Below are 13,890 nucleotides of genomic sequence, written 5' to 3'. Positions count from 1 at the left end.
CTGGCATGCCTGCAAAAAATGGTCTCAAAAAATGACCAAAAAAGTAAAACGTTGTCAAAAAGCCCCGAGCCCGCGTAGTGGGACGCCTAGAGGCCGGGATGTGTAAAAAATTTTCATTTTTATTTATATTTTGCATTCTAAAATTCATATACAATTTTTAGGAATTAAAGCAACAAGCAACACCATTTTTTTATTAATATTCTATTTTTAATGATTTTCTTTATTTTTGGCCTTTGAAAAATAAAATAAAATAAAAATGACGTCAAAAAATTATGAAGCTTTGTACACACGATCCTTACATTTATCTAGGTATGCCTGCAAAAAATGGCCCAGAAAAATAAGAAAAAAAAAAGTAAAACGCTGTCAAAAAGTCCCCGGCCAACGTAGTGGGGCGCCAAGGGGCCGGGATGGGTCAAAAATATTTACTTTTATTTATGTTTTGGATTCCAAAATTAATATACGATTTTTAGGAATAAATGCCATAAAAGGTACCATTTTTTGATGAATATTCTATTTTTTATGATTTTCTTTATTTTTGGTCTTTGAAAAATAAAATAAAAGAAAAATGGCGTCAAACAATAATGAAGCTTTGTAGACACGATCCTTACATTTTTCTGGGCATGCCTACAAAAAAGGCCTTGAAATAACAAAAAAAGTAAAACCCTGTCAAAAAGCGCCAGACCCCCATAGTGGGGCACCGAGGGGCCAAGCAACACCATTTTTTAATGAATGATCTATTTCATATGATTTTCTTTGTTTTTCATCTTTGAAAAAAAAATAAAATAAAAATGACGTTACGAAATTCTGAAATTTTGCAGACATGATACGTGCCTTTTTCTTGACATGCCTGCAAAAAATGGTTTCAAAAAATGACAAAGAAAAGTAAAACAATATCAAAAGCCCCCGGCCCGCATAATGGGGCGCCCAGGGGCCGGGTTGTGTCAAAAATTTACTTTTTTATTTTGTGTTTTACATTCTAAAATTAATATATAAATTTTATGAATTAATGCAACAAGATGTACCATTTTCTGATGAATATTCTCTTTTTAAAGATTTTCTTTATTTTTTATATTTGAAAAATAAAATAAAATAAAAACGACGTCACAAAATTATGAAATTTTGCACATACGATACTTGCATTTTTCTGGGCATGCCTACAAAAAATGGCCTCAAAAAATGAGGAAAAAAAAAGTAAAACGCTTTCAAAAAGCCCCCGGCCCGCGTAATGGGTCGCCGAGGGGCCGGGATGGGTAAAAAATATTTATTTTTATTTATGTTTTACATTCTGAAATTAGTATACAATTTTTTAACAATTAATGGAATAACATGTAGCATTTTTTGATGAATATTCTATTTTTTATTATTTTCTTTATTTTTCATCCTTGAAAAATAAAATAAAATAAAAACGACGTCATGAAATTTTGAAATTTTGTAGACAGGATCCCTACATGTTTCTTGGCATGCCTGCAAAAAATGGTCTCAAAAAATGATAAAAAAGTAAAACGTTGTCAAAAAGCCCCCGGCCCGCGTAGTGGGGTGCCCAAGGGCCGGGAAGGGTCAATAATTTATATTTTTATGTATGTTTTGCATTCAAAATTAATATACGATTTTCAAGAGTTAATGTAACAAGCAGCACCATTTTTTGATGAATATTCTATTTTTTATGATTTTTTTTATTTTTCATCTTTGAAAAATAAAATAAAATAAAAACGACGTCACAAAATTATGAAATTTTGCAGACATGATCCTTACATTTTTTCTGGGCATGCCTACAAAAAATGGCCTAAAAAATGTGACAAAAAGTGGAACGATGTCAAAAAGCCCCCGGCTAGCGTAGTGGGGCGCCGATGGAGCGGGATGGGTAAAAAATATTTACTTTTATTTTTGTTTTGCATTCCAAAATTAATATACAATTTTTAGGAACAAATTCAACAAGCGGTACTATTTTTTGATCAATATTCTAGTTTTTATGATTTTCTTTATTTTTCATCTTTAAAATATAAAATAAAATAACAATGACGTCAGAAAATGATGAAATTTTGTAGACACGATCCTTACATTTTTCTTAGCGTGGCTGCAAAAAATGGTCTCAAGAAATGACAAAAAAAGTAAAACATTGTCAAAAAGCCCCCGGCTCGCATAGCGGGGTGCCCAATGGCTGAGATGGGTAAAAAATTTACATTTTTATTTATGTTTTACATTCTAAAATTAATGTACGATTTTTAAGAATTACTGCAACAAGCAGCACCATTTTTTCATGAATATTCTAATTTTTATGATTTTTGTTATTTTTCATTTTTGAAAAATAAAATAAAATAAAAACGACGTCATAAAATTATGAAATTTTGGAGACACGATCCTTACATTTGCCTTGGCGTGTCTGCAAAAAATGGTCTCAAAAAATGAGAAAAAACGTAAAACATTGTCAAAAAGTCCCCGGCCCGCGTAGCGGGGCGCCCATGGGCCGAGATGGGCCAAAAATTTATATTTTTATTTATGTTTTGCATTCTAAAATTAATATAAGATTTTCAAGAATTAATGCAACAAGCAACACCATTTTTTGATGAACATTCTATTTCATGTGATTTTCTTTATTTTTCATATTTGAAAAATAAAATAAAATAAAAATGACGTTAAAAATTTATGAAGCTTTGCAAACACGATCCTTATATTTTTCTGGGCATGCCTGCAAAAAATGGCCTCAAAAAATGAGAAAAAAATAAAACGCTGTTAAAAAGCCCCTGTCCCGTGTAATGGGGCGCCGAGGGGCCGGGATGGTTCAAAAATATTTCTTTTTATTTATGTTTTGAAGTCTGAAATTAATATACAATTTTTAGGAATTAATGCAATAAGAGGTACCATTTTTTGTTGAATATTCTATTTTTTATGATTTTATTTATTTTTTATTTTGAAAAATAAAATAAAATAAAAACGTCATCACGAAGCTATGAAATTTTGCAGACACGGTCGTTACATTTTTCTAGGTATGCTTGCAAAAAATGGCCTCGAAACATGAAAAATAAAGTAAAACATTGTCAAAAAGCCCCCAGCGAGCGTAGTGGCGCGCCCAGGCGCCGGGATGGGTAAAAAATTTACATTTTTATTTATATTTGCATTCTAAAATTAGTAGACGATTTTTTGGAATTAATGCAATAAGCAACACTATTTTTTGATGAATATTATATTTTTATGATTTTCCTAATTTTGGGTCTTTAAAAAATAAAATAAAATAAAGACGACGTCAAAAAATTACGAAGGTTTGCATACACGATCCTTATATTTTTCTGGGCATGCGTGTAAAAAAAAGGCCTAAAAAAATGACAAAAAAAAGTAAAACAAAAAGTCCCTGGCCAGCGTAGTGGGGCGCCGAGGGGCCCGGATGGGTCAAAAATATTTTTTTTTATGTTTTGCATTCCAAAATTAACATTCAATTTTTAGGAATAAATTCAGCAAGCGATACCATTTTTTGATGAAAATTCTAGTTTTTATGTTTTTATTTTTATTTTTCACCGTTAAAAAATAAAATAAAACAAAAATGACGTGACAAAATGATGAAATTTTGCAGACACGACCCCTACATTTTTCCTGGCATGCCTGCAAAGAATGGTCTCAAAAAATGACAAAAAAAATAAAACATTGTGAAAAAGCGCCCGGCCCGCGTAGTGGGGCGCCCAAGGGCCGGGATGGGTTAACAATTTACATTTTTATTTATGTTTTGCAGTAAAAAATTAATATATGTTTTTTAAGAATTAATGTAACAAGCAACACCATTTTTTGATGAATATTCTATTTTTTTATGATTTTCTTTATTTTTCATTTTTAAAAAACAAAATAAAATAAGAACGATGTCACAAAATTATGAAATTTTGCATACACGATCCTTACATTTTTCTGGGCATACTTGTAAAAAATGGCCTCAAACAATGAGAAAAAAAAAGAAAAACGCTGTTAAAAAGCCCCCGGCCAGTGTAGTGGGGCGCCGAGGGACCGGGATGGGTAAAATATATTTACTTTTATTTTTGTTTTGCATTCCAAAATTAATATACAATTTTTAGGAATAAATTCAACGTGCGGTGCCATATTTTGAAGGATATTCTATTTTTTTATGATTTTCTTTATTTTTCATCTTTAAAAAATAAAATAAAAACAACGTCACAAAATTATAAAATTTTGCATACACGATCCGTACATTTTTCTTCGCATGTCTGCAAAAAATAATCTCAAAAAATGATAAAAAAAGTATAACATTGTCAAAAGGGTCATGGCCTGCGAAGTGGGGCACCCATGGGCCGGGATGGGTCAAAAATTTATATTCTTATTTATGTTTTGAATTCTAAAATTAATATATGATTTTTAAGAATTAATGCAACAAGCAGCACCATTTTTTGATGAATATTCTATTTTTTATGATTTTCTTTATTTTTCATATTTGGCAAATAAAATAAAATAAAAATGACGTCAGAAATTGTTAAAGCTTTGCAGATACGATCCTTACATTTTTCTGGTCATACCTGGAAAAATTGGCCTCAAAAAATGAGAAAAAAATTAAAACGCTGTCAAAAAGCCCCCGGCCCGCGTAGTGGGGCGCCGAGGGGCCGAGATGTGTCAAAAATATTTATTTTTATTTTTGTTTTGTATTCTGAAATTAATATACAATTTTTATGAATTAATGCAATAAGAGGTAACATTTTTTGATGAATATTCTACTTTTTATGATTTTCTCTATTTTTCTTCTTTGAAAAATAATATAAAACAAAAATGACGTAATGAAATTATGAAATTTTGTAGACACTATCCCTACATTTTTTTTGGCATGCCTGCAAAAAATGGTCTCAAAAAATGACAAAGAAAGAAAAACGTTGTCAAAAAGTCCCCGGCCCGTGTAGTGGGGTGCATAGGGGCCGTAATGGGTCAACAATTTACATTTTGATTTATAGTTTGTATTCAAAACTTAATATATGATTTTTATGAATTAATGCAACAAGCAGCACAAATTTTTTAATGAATATTCTATTTTCTATTATTTTCTTTATTTTTCATTTTTAAAAAATAAAATAAAATAAAAATGATGTCACAAAATTAAGAAATTTTGCAGACACGATCCTTACATTTTTCTGGGCATACCTATAAAAAATGGCCTTGAACAAGGAGACAAAAAAGTAAAACGCTGTAGATAAGCGCCCGGCCAGCGTAGTAGGGCACCAAGGGACCGGGATGGGTAAAAAATATTTACTTTTATTTTTTCTTGCATTCCAAAATTAATATATGATTTTTAGGAATAAATTCAACAAGCGGTACCTTTTTTTGAAGAATATTCTATTTTGTATGATTTTCTTTTTTTTCATCTTTAAAAAATAAAATAAAAACGACGTCACAAAATTATTACATTTTGCAAACACGATCCTTACATTTTTCTTGGCATGTATGCAAAAAATGGTATCAAAAAATGATAAAAAAGTACAACGTTGTCAAAAAGCCTCTGGCCCGCATAGTGGGGCGCCCATGGGCCGAGATGGGTCAAAAATTTACATTTTTATTTATGTTTTGCATTCTAAAATTGGTATACAATTTTTAAGAATTAATACAACAAGCAGTACCATTTTTTGATGAATATTCTATTTTTTATGATTTTCTTTATTTTTCATATTTAGAAAATATAATAAAATAAAAATGAAGTCAAAAATTTTTAACGCTTTGCAAACACGATCCTTACATTTTTCTGGGCATGCCTATAAAAAATAGCCTCAAAAAATGAGAAAAAAAGTAAAACGCAATCAAAAGGCCCCCAGCCCACGTAGTGGGGCGCCGAGGGGCCGGGATAGGTTAAAAATATTTATTTTTATTTATGTTTTACATTCTGAAATTAATATACAATTTTTAGGAATTAATGCAATAAGAGGTACCATTTTTTAGTGAATATTCTATTTTTTATGATTTTCTTTATTTTTGATCTTTGAAAAATAATATGAAATAAAAACGACATAGTGAAATTATGAAATTTTACAGACACGATCCCTTCATTTTTCTTGGCATCCCTGCAAAAAATGATCTCAAAAAATGACAAAAAAGTATAACGTTGTCAAAAAGCCTCTGTCACGCATAGTGGGGCGCCTAGGGGCTGAGATGGGTCAACAATTTACATTTTTATTTATGTTTTACATTCTAAAATTAATATACAATTTTTAAGAATTAATCCAACAAGCAGCACCATTTTTTGATGAATATTCTATTTTTTATTTTTTTTTATTTTTCACCTTTGAAAAATAAAATAAAATAAAAAGACGCCACAAAATTATGAAATTTTGCAAACACGATCCTTACATTTTTCGGGGCATAACTGCAAAAAATGGCCTGAAAAGACAGAAAAAGTAAAACACTATCAAAAAGTCCCCGGCCAGTGTAGTGGGGCGCCGAGGGATCGGAATAGGTTAAAAATATTTACTTTTATTTTTGTTTTGCAATCCAAAATTAATATATGCTTTTTAGGAATAAATTCAACAGGCGGTACCATTTTTTGATGAATATTCTATTTTTTATGATTTTCTTTATTTTTCATATATGAAAAAGAAAAGAAAATAAAAACAACGTTACAAACCTATGAAACTTTATAGACACGATCCTTACATTTTCTGGGCAAGCCTGTAAAAAATGGCTTCAAAAAATAGAAAATAATAATAATAAAACGCTGTCAAAAAGCCCTCGGCCCGCGTAGTGGGGCTCTGAGGGGCCGGGATGGGTCAAAAATATTTCTTTTTATTTATGTTTTCCATTCTGAACTTAGTATACAATTTTTAAAAATTAATGCGATAAGGGGTACCATTTTTTGATGAATATTCTATTTTTTATGATTTTCTTTATTTTTTGTCTTTGAAAAATAAAATAAAATAAAAATGACATCACGAAATTATGAAATTTTGCAGACAGGATCCTTACATTTTTTTGGGCATGCTTGTAAAAAATGGCCTCGAAAAATGACAAAAAACGTAAAGCATTGTGAAAAAGGCCCATCCCGCGTAGTGCAGCGCCCAGGGGCCAGGATTGATAGAAAATTTACATTTTTATTTATGTTTTACATTCTAAAATTAATATACAATTTTTAAGAATTAATGCAACAAGCAACACCATTTGTTATGAATATTCTATTTTTTTTATGATTTTCTTTATTTTTAATCTTTGAAAAATAAAATAAAATAAAAATGACGTCAAAAATTTATGAAGCTTAGCAGACATGATCCTTACATTATTCTGGGCATGCCAGCAAAAAATGGCCTAAAAATGACAAAAAAAAGTAAAACGCTGTCAAAAAACACCATTTTTTATGAATATTATATTTATTATGATTTTCTTTATTTTTAGTCTTTGAAAAATAAAATAAAATAAAAATGACGTCAAAAATTCATGAAGCTTTGTAGACATAATCGTTACATTTTTCTGGGCATGGCTATAAAAAATGGCTTCAAAAAATGACAAAAAAAGTAAAACGCTGTCAAAAAGCCCCCGGCCCCCAAAGTGGGGCGCCGAGGGGCCGGGATGGGTCAAAAATTTTTATTTTTCTTTATGTTTTACATTCTAAAATTAATATACGATTTTTAAGAATTAATGCAACAAGCATCACCATTTTTTGATGAATATTCTATTTTTCATGATTTTCTTAATTTTTGGTCTTTGAAAAATAAAATAAAATAAAAACAATGACAAACAATTATGGAGTTTTGTAAACACGATCCTCACATTTTTTTGGGCATACCTGCAAAAAATGCCCTCAAAAGATGACAAAAAAGGTGAAACGCAGTCAAAAGGCCCCAGGCCTGCATAGTTGGGTGCCGAGGACCGGGATGGGTAAAAAATGTACATTTTTATTTATGTTTTACATTCTAAAATTAATATACGATTTAGATGAATTTAGGCAACAAGCAGCACCATTTTTTGTTAAATATTCTATTTTTTATGATTTTCTTTATTTTTTGTCTTTGAAAAATAAAATAAAATAAAAATAGCGTCACAAAATTATGAAATTTTACAAACACGATCCTTTCATTTTTTTGGGCATGTATGCAAAAAATGGCATCAAAAAATGACAAAAAACGTAAAATGCTGTCAAAAAGCCCCCGGCCAGCGTAGTGGGCCGCCGGGATGGCTCAAAAATATTTACTTTTATTTATGTTTTGCATTCTAAAACGAATATATGATTTTTAGGAATGAATGCAACAAGTCGTACCATTTTTTGATGAATATTCTATTTTTTTATTATTTTCTTTATTTCTCATCTTTGAAAAATAAAATAAAATAAAAAAGACGTCACAAAATTATGAAATTTTACAGTGACGATCCTTACATTTTCTGGGCATGCCTGCTAAAAATGGCGTAAAAAATGACAAAAAAATGTAAAACGTTGTCAAAAAGACCCCAGCCCGCACAGTGGGACGCCAAGGGGCCGTGATGGGTCAAAAATTTACATTTTATTTATGTTTTGCATTCTAGAATTAATATACAATTTTTAAGAATTAACGGAGCAAGCAGCACCATTTTTTGGTGAATATTCTATTTTTTTATGATTTTCTTTATTTTTGGTCTTTGAAAAATAAAATAAAATAAAAATAACGTCAAAAAATTATAAAGTTTTACAAACACGATCCTTACATTTTTCTGGGCATGTATGCTAAAATAGCCATAAAAATGACAAAAAAAAGTAAAACGCTGTCAAAAAGTCACTGGCTCGCATAGTGGGGGCGCCGAGGGGCTGGGATGGGTAAAAAATTTACATTTTTATTTATGTTTTGCATTCTAAAATTAATAAATGATTTTTAAGAATTAATACAACAAGCAGCACTATTTGTTGATGAATATTCTATTTTTTATGATTTTATTTATTTTTCATCTTTGAAAAATAAAATAAAATAAAAATAACGTCACAAAATTATGAAATTTTACAGACACGATCCTTACATTTTTCTAGGTATGCCTGTAAAAAAATGGCCTCAAAAAATAACAAAAATAGTAAAACACTGTCAAAAAGTCCACGGCCAGCGTAGTGGGGTGCCGATGGGCCGTGATGGGTAAAAAATACTTACTTTTATTTATGTTTTGAATTCTAAAATTAATATGCGATATTTAGGAATGAATGCAACAAGTGGTACTATTTTTTGACGAATATTCTATTTTTCATGATTTTCTTTATTTTTCATCTTTGAAAAATAAAATAAAAACGACGTCACAAAATTATGAAATTTTACAGACATGATCCTTACATTTTTCTTGGCATGTCTGCAAAAAATGGTCTCAAAAAATGACAAAAAAAGTAAAACGTTGTCAAAAAGCCCCCGACTCGCGTAATGGGCGCCCAGGGGCCGGGATAGGTAAAAAATTTACATTTTTATTTATGTTTTGCATTCTAAAATTAATATATGATTTTTAAGAATTAATGCAATAAGTAGCACCATTTTTTTGATGAATATTCTATTTTTTGTGATTTTCTTTATTTTTGGTCTTTGAAAAATAAAATAAAAATGACGTAAAACAATTATGAAATTTTCTAGACACGATCCTTACATTTTTCTGGACATGCCTGCAAATATGGCCTCAAAAAATGACAAAAAAAGTAAAACTCTGTCAAAAAGCCTCCGGCCCGCGTAGTGGTGTACCGAGGGGCCGGGATGGGTCAAAACTTTTTATTTTTATTTATGCTTTGCATTCTAAAATCAATATACAATTTTTAGGAATTAATGCAATAAGCGGTACCATTGTTTGATGAATATTCTAATTTTTATCATTTTCTTTATTTTTCATTTTTGAAAAATAAAATAAAATAAAAATGACGTCATGAAATTATGAAATTTTACAAACACGATCCTTACATTTTTCTGGGCATGCCTGCAAAAAAAAGGCCTAAAAATGACAAAAAAAAGTAAAACGTTGTCAAAAAGCCCCCAACCTGCGTAGTGGGGCGCCCAGGGGCCGGGATGGATAAAAAATTTATAGTTTTGTTTATGTTTTGCCTTCTAAAATTAATATACAATTTTTAGGAATTAATGCAACAAGCTGCACCATTTTTTGATGAATATTCTATTTTTTATGGTTTTCTTTATTTTTGGTCTTTCAAAAATAAAATAAAATAAAAACAACGTCAAAAAATTATATAGTTTTGCATACACAATCTTTACATTTTTCTGGGCATGCCTGCAAAAATGGCCTCAAAAAATGACAAAAACAAAGTAGAACGCTGTCAAAAAGTCCCCGTCCCGCATATTGGGGCGCCGAGGGGCCAGGATGGGTAAAAAATTTACAGTTTTATTTATGTTTTGCGTTCGAAAATTAATATACGATTTTTAGGAATTAATGCAACAAGCGACACCATTTTTTGATGAATATTCTATTTTTTATGATTTTCTTTATTTTTCATCTTTAAAAAAAATAAAAATAAAAATGACGCCAAAAAATTATTAAATTTTACAGACACGATCTTTACATTTTTCTGGGCATGCCTGCAAAAAATAACCTCAAAAAATGACAAAAAAGTTAAACGCTGTCAAAAAGGCCCCGGCCCGCAAAATTGCAGACACGTCCAAAAAAATGTAAGGATCGTGTCTGCAAAATTTCAGAGTTTTTTGAAGTCATTTTTGTTTTATTTTATTTTTCAAAGATGAAAAATAGAGAAAATCATAAAAAATAGAATATTCATCAAAAAATGGTGCTGCTTGTTGTATTAATTCTTAAAAATCGTGTATTAATTTTAAAATGTAAAATATAAATAAAAATGTAAATTTTTGACCCATCCTGACCCCTGGACGCCCCACTATGTTGGTTGGGGGCTCTTTGATAACGTTTTTCTTGCGGGAAAGGATAAGATTGTGAACGAGGAGGATTTGGGTATAAATTGCCAGGGTAACAATGCTTCATTCGGTGGATTGAATGAACTGACCACATAATCTTATCAAACTGAAGCTTGCGTGGGTTCTATAGTTGGTGGGGCAAGCTCACGTGAGGGTATTATTAGTAATGTGAATCCTCTAACATTGCTGAGCCATCTTCAGCGAATGTATCTTTTAGCTTTGTTGTGGATATGTCAGATAAAAGCTTCATTTGTGGGGCCAGAAGATTGATGGCGACAGCTCGGGGATAAAAAAGAAACAAGACTAGTGGTAATGGGAATTCTGGGGAGTCCCTCTTACTAAAGAGGAAGTTGGAGAATGCTGCTATTTGGTCTCGGAGGGACATAAACGTGTCGCATTGGGTGAGTTGACAAACTTTGTGGGATCGGCGGAGGTTGCAGAGCAACCCCGCCAAACGCCATGAGTACTTTAGTTTCTAACGTGTGGGGACTGGGGAATCCTCGTGCGTTCGACAAACTTCGGATGTTAATCCGAGACACTTCCCCTAATCTAGTTTTCTAATGGAAACTAGATTGTGGTTGACGATAGCGGATGTGATGAAGAGAAGGCTGGGGTTTGATTGTGGATTTTATGTTGATTGTGTGGGGAAGAATGGTGGTGTTATGTTATTATGGAATGAGCATATTAACGTGCATGTTAAGAATTACTCCCGATTCCATATTGAACGTTTTGTTAAGCTTTCGGATGGGGAAGTGAGAGAAGTCATCATGGACACTTATTTCTCGTCTAAAGGACCTTTTTAATCTCCTGGATTGTTGGAGGGGATTTCAATGAGATATTTTATCTTTTGGAAAAGAAAGGCGGGAGTGATAGATGTAATACGAGCGTGAATACCTGCCGCAAAACGGTGGAAAATTGTGAGCTTAAAGGACCTTGGTTTTGATGGTCCTAAGCTTACTTGGGATAATGGGAAGAGCGCTGTTGATCATATCCGGGAACGGTTAGATAGAGTGCTTGGTGATAGAGTACTTGGGATTAACAATTTCCTCACATATTCCCCTCTCTCTCACACCTCACCTGCGCTCTATCTCTTCCTCCTCTCCCTTCTCGACTACTCTCACTCACTCTCCTCGATACTTTCTGCCCTTGCTCTCACTTTTTCTCCTCGTCATTGTTGTCTCTCTCTCTCTCTCTCTCCGGTCGTCGACCTCTCTCATTGTCGATCTCTCTCTTCCCGTCAAAAATCATAAGAAACCATCACCAGCGCAACCAAAGATTGAGCACCATCGGTGAAGTTTTTTGCGAAGCCCACGTAATATTATCGAGTGTCGACATCACGAAGATTGTTCGTGGTTTTGTGTAAAAATTGAAATATTCTTTTACAATGTAATGTTTTGTCATTTGCAATAATAGGAAAAATCTTGTTGATTTGTGTGTTGGGTGAGTGATATATGCATCAGTGAATTTAATTTTGAATGTTTTATTTTAATTTTCTTTGTTTTTGCTTGTTTTCTCCCCGATTTTGTGCTCAAATCTAGTCGAGGAACATACAATACTTATTATTATTATTTTTTTCATTGTGGATGGGTGCAATTTTGAGGGGAGAGATAGTTGAGAGATTGAAAGAGAGGAGAGAGAAAGGGGAGGTCAAAAGAGAGTTTTTTGCTTTAGTTTTGCATTCTCTTTGTAACATTGCTATTGTTTTATTTACCAGGTAAACGTTTCATTTACTAGAGAACAAATTCTGTTGACTTTGGTAGTGGTGGATTTACCTGATAAAAAATGTATTTACTGGTAAAATAGTCTATGTGTTTTAGTTTTGCTCTCTCTTTATAACAATGGTAAATGTTTCATTTACCAGAGAACAGTTTCTGTTGAATTTAGTAAATGGAGAATTAACATGATAAATGATGTATTCACTTCAGCACGTGCCCACTTCCACTAAATTTTCCATATATGCGTATGATTTTTGATGAAATTGTTGGTCTCCGAATCGAATTCGGATGTAGAAGCGTGGTGTGAGGGGAAGCGGATCGTGTATGACAAAAATTTTCATAAAACTTTTGAGATACTCTATAGATTATATTAATTTATGCACGAATAAATTAATCTCAATAATTCATTTATTAAAAACTCAATTAGAAAAAAATACCCGGAGGCCGACTCGGCTGATAACTTGAGTTCTTTGACCTCGAACAATCTTTGCTCCAAAGCTTTGTGTTTAGAAAACCAATGTCTTCCACGTCAATTCCTAGAATCCACGAAGACGTGTGTGTGAGCACACATGCGACAAAACGGGTTACAATAAACACTCAAATTTCCACAAACTCCAACGCATGCACGATGTGGAATTTTTGGAGAAAATTTTTTTCCTTTCTTTATGTGTTGAGAATTTCGGCCAGCCTTAACAATTAGGGCTGAAAAATTGTTTCAAAAATTGAGACAATTTTCTATCATTATCATATTTATAGAGTATAAGTCAAACTTCTAGAAGGAATCCAATCTCTATCTCCAAGATAAAGCTTGTCAATTATCACCTATTTGAATTTTGAACAAAATCTCCTCTATCCCTTATCCCTTGTGGCCATGCTAGGGGATTTTCATCCCTGTGTGGCGCCAATTTGCAGATAGGGAAGGAAGAGAAAATCATCATTTATCCTGTAGTCTAATTTTAACTCAAATTCAAATTTAAGTCAAACTTAAATTAATTTGAATTCTAAAGTTTAAAATGATTAATTTAAATTATGTTCATGATTCAAATTTAAATTTAAATAATCACATTATTTAAATAATAATTAATTCTTAATTAATTATTTTTTGAGTATTTAATTTTAGAATTCCGTATTCTAAAATTCCCATTTTTGTCCTATGTGTCTGGTAGAATTACTAGGACGACGCGGGGACTAATGGACCTATAATCCCGAGCTCCAATAAAATTAATAATCAATTAAACACTTTAATTAATTAATTAATTCTATTAATTCCAATAGTTACTCCACTATAAACTTGGAATTGCACTCTCGAAATTATAGACATAAATTACTTCTAAACTGTGAAGTGT

This window comes from Morus notabilis, unplaced genomic scaffold (assembly GCF_000414095.1).
Source record: "Morus notabilis unplaced genomic scaffold, ASM41409v2 Scaffold203, whole genome shotgun sequence".
Lineage (NCBI taxonomy): Eukaryota > Viridiplantae > Streptophyta > Magnoliopsida > Rosales > Moraceae > Morus > Morus notabilis.
The sequence above is the reverse complement of the archived record's forward strand: the minus strand, read 5'-3'. Positions refer to the sequence as shown.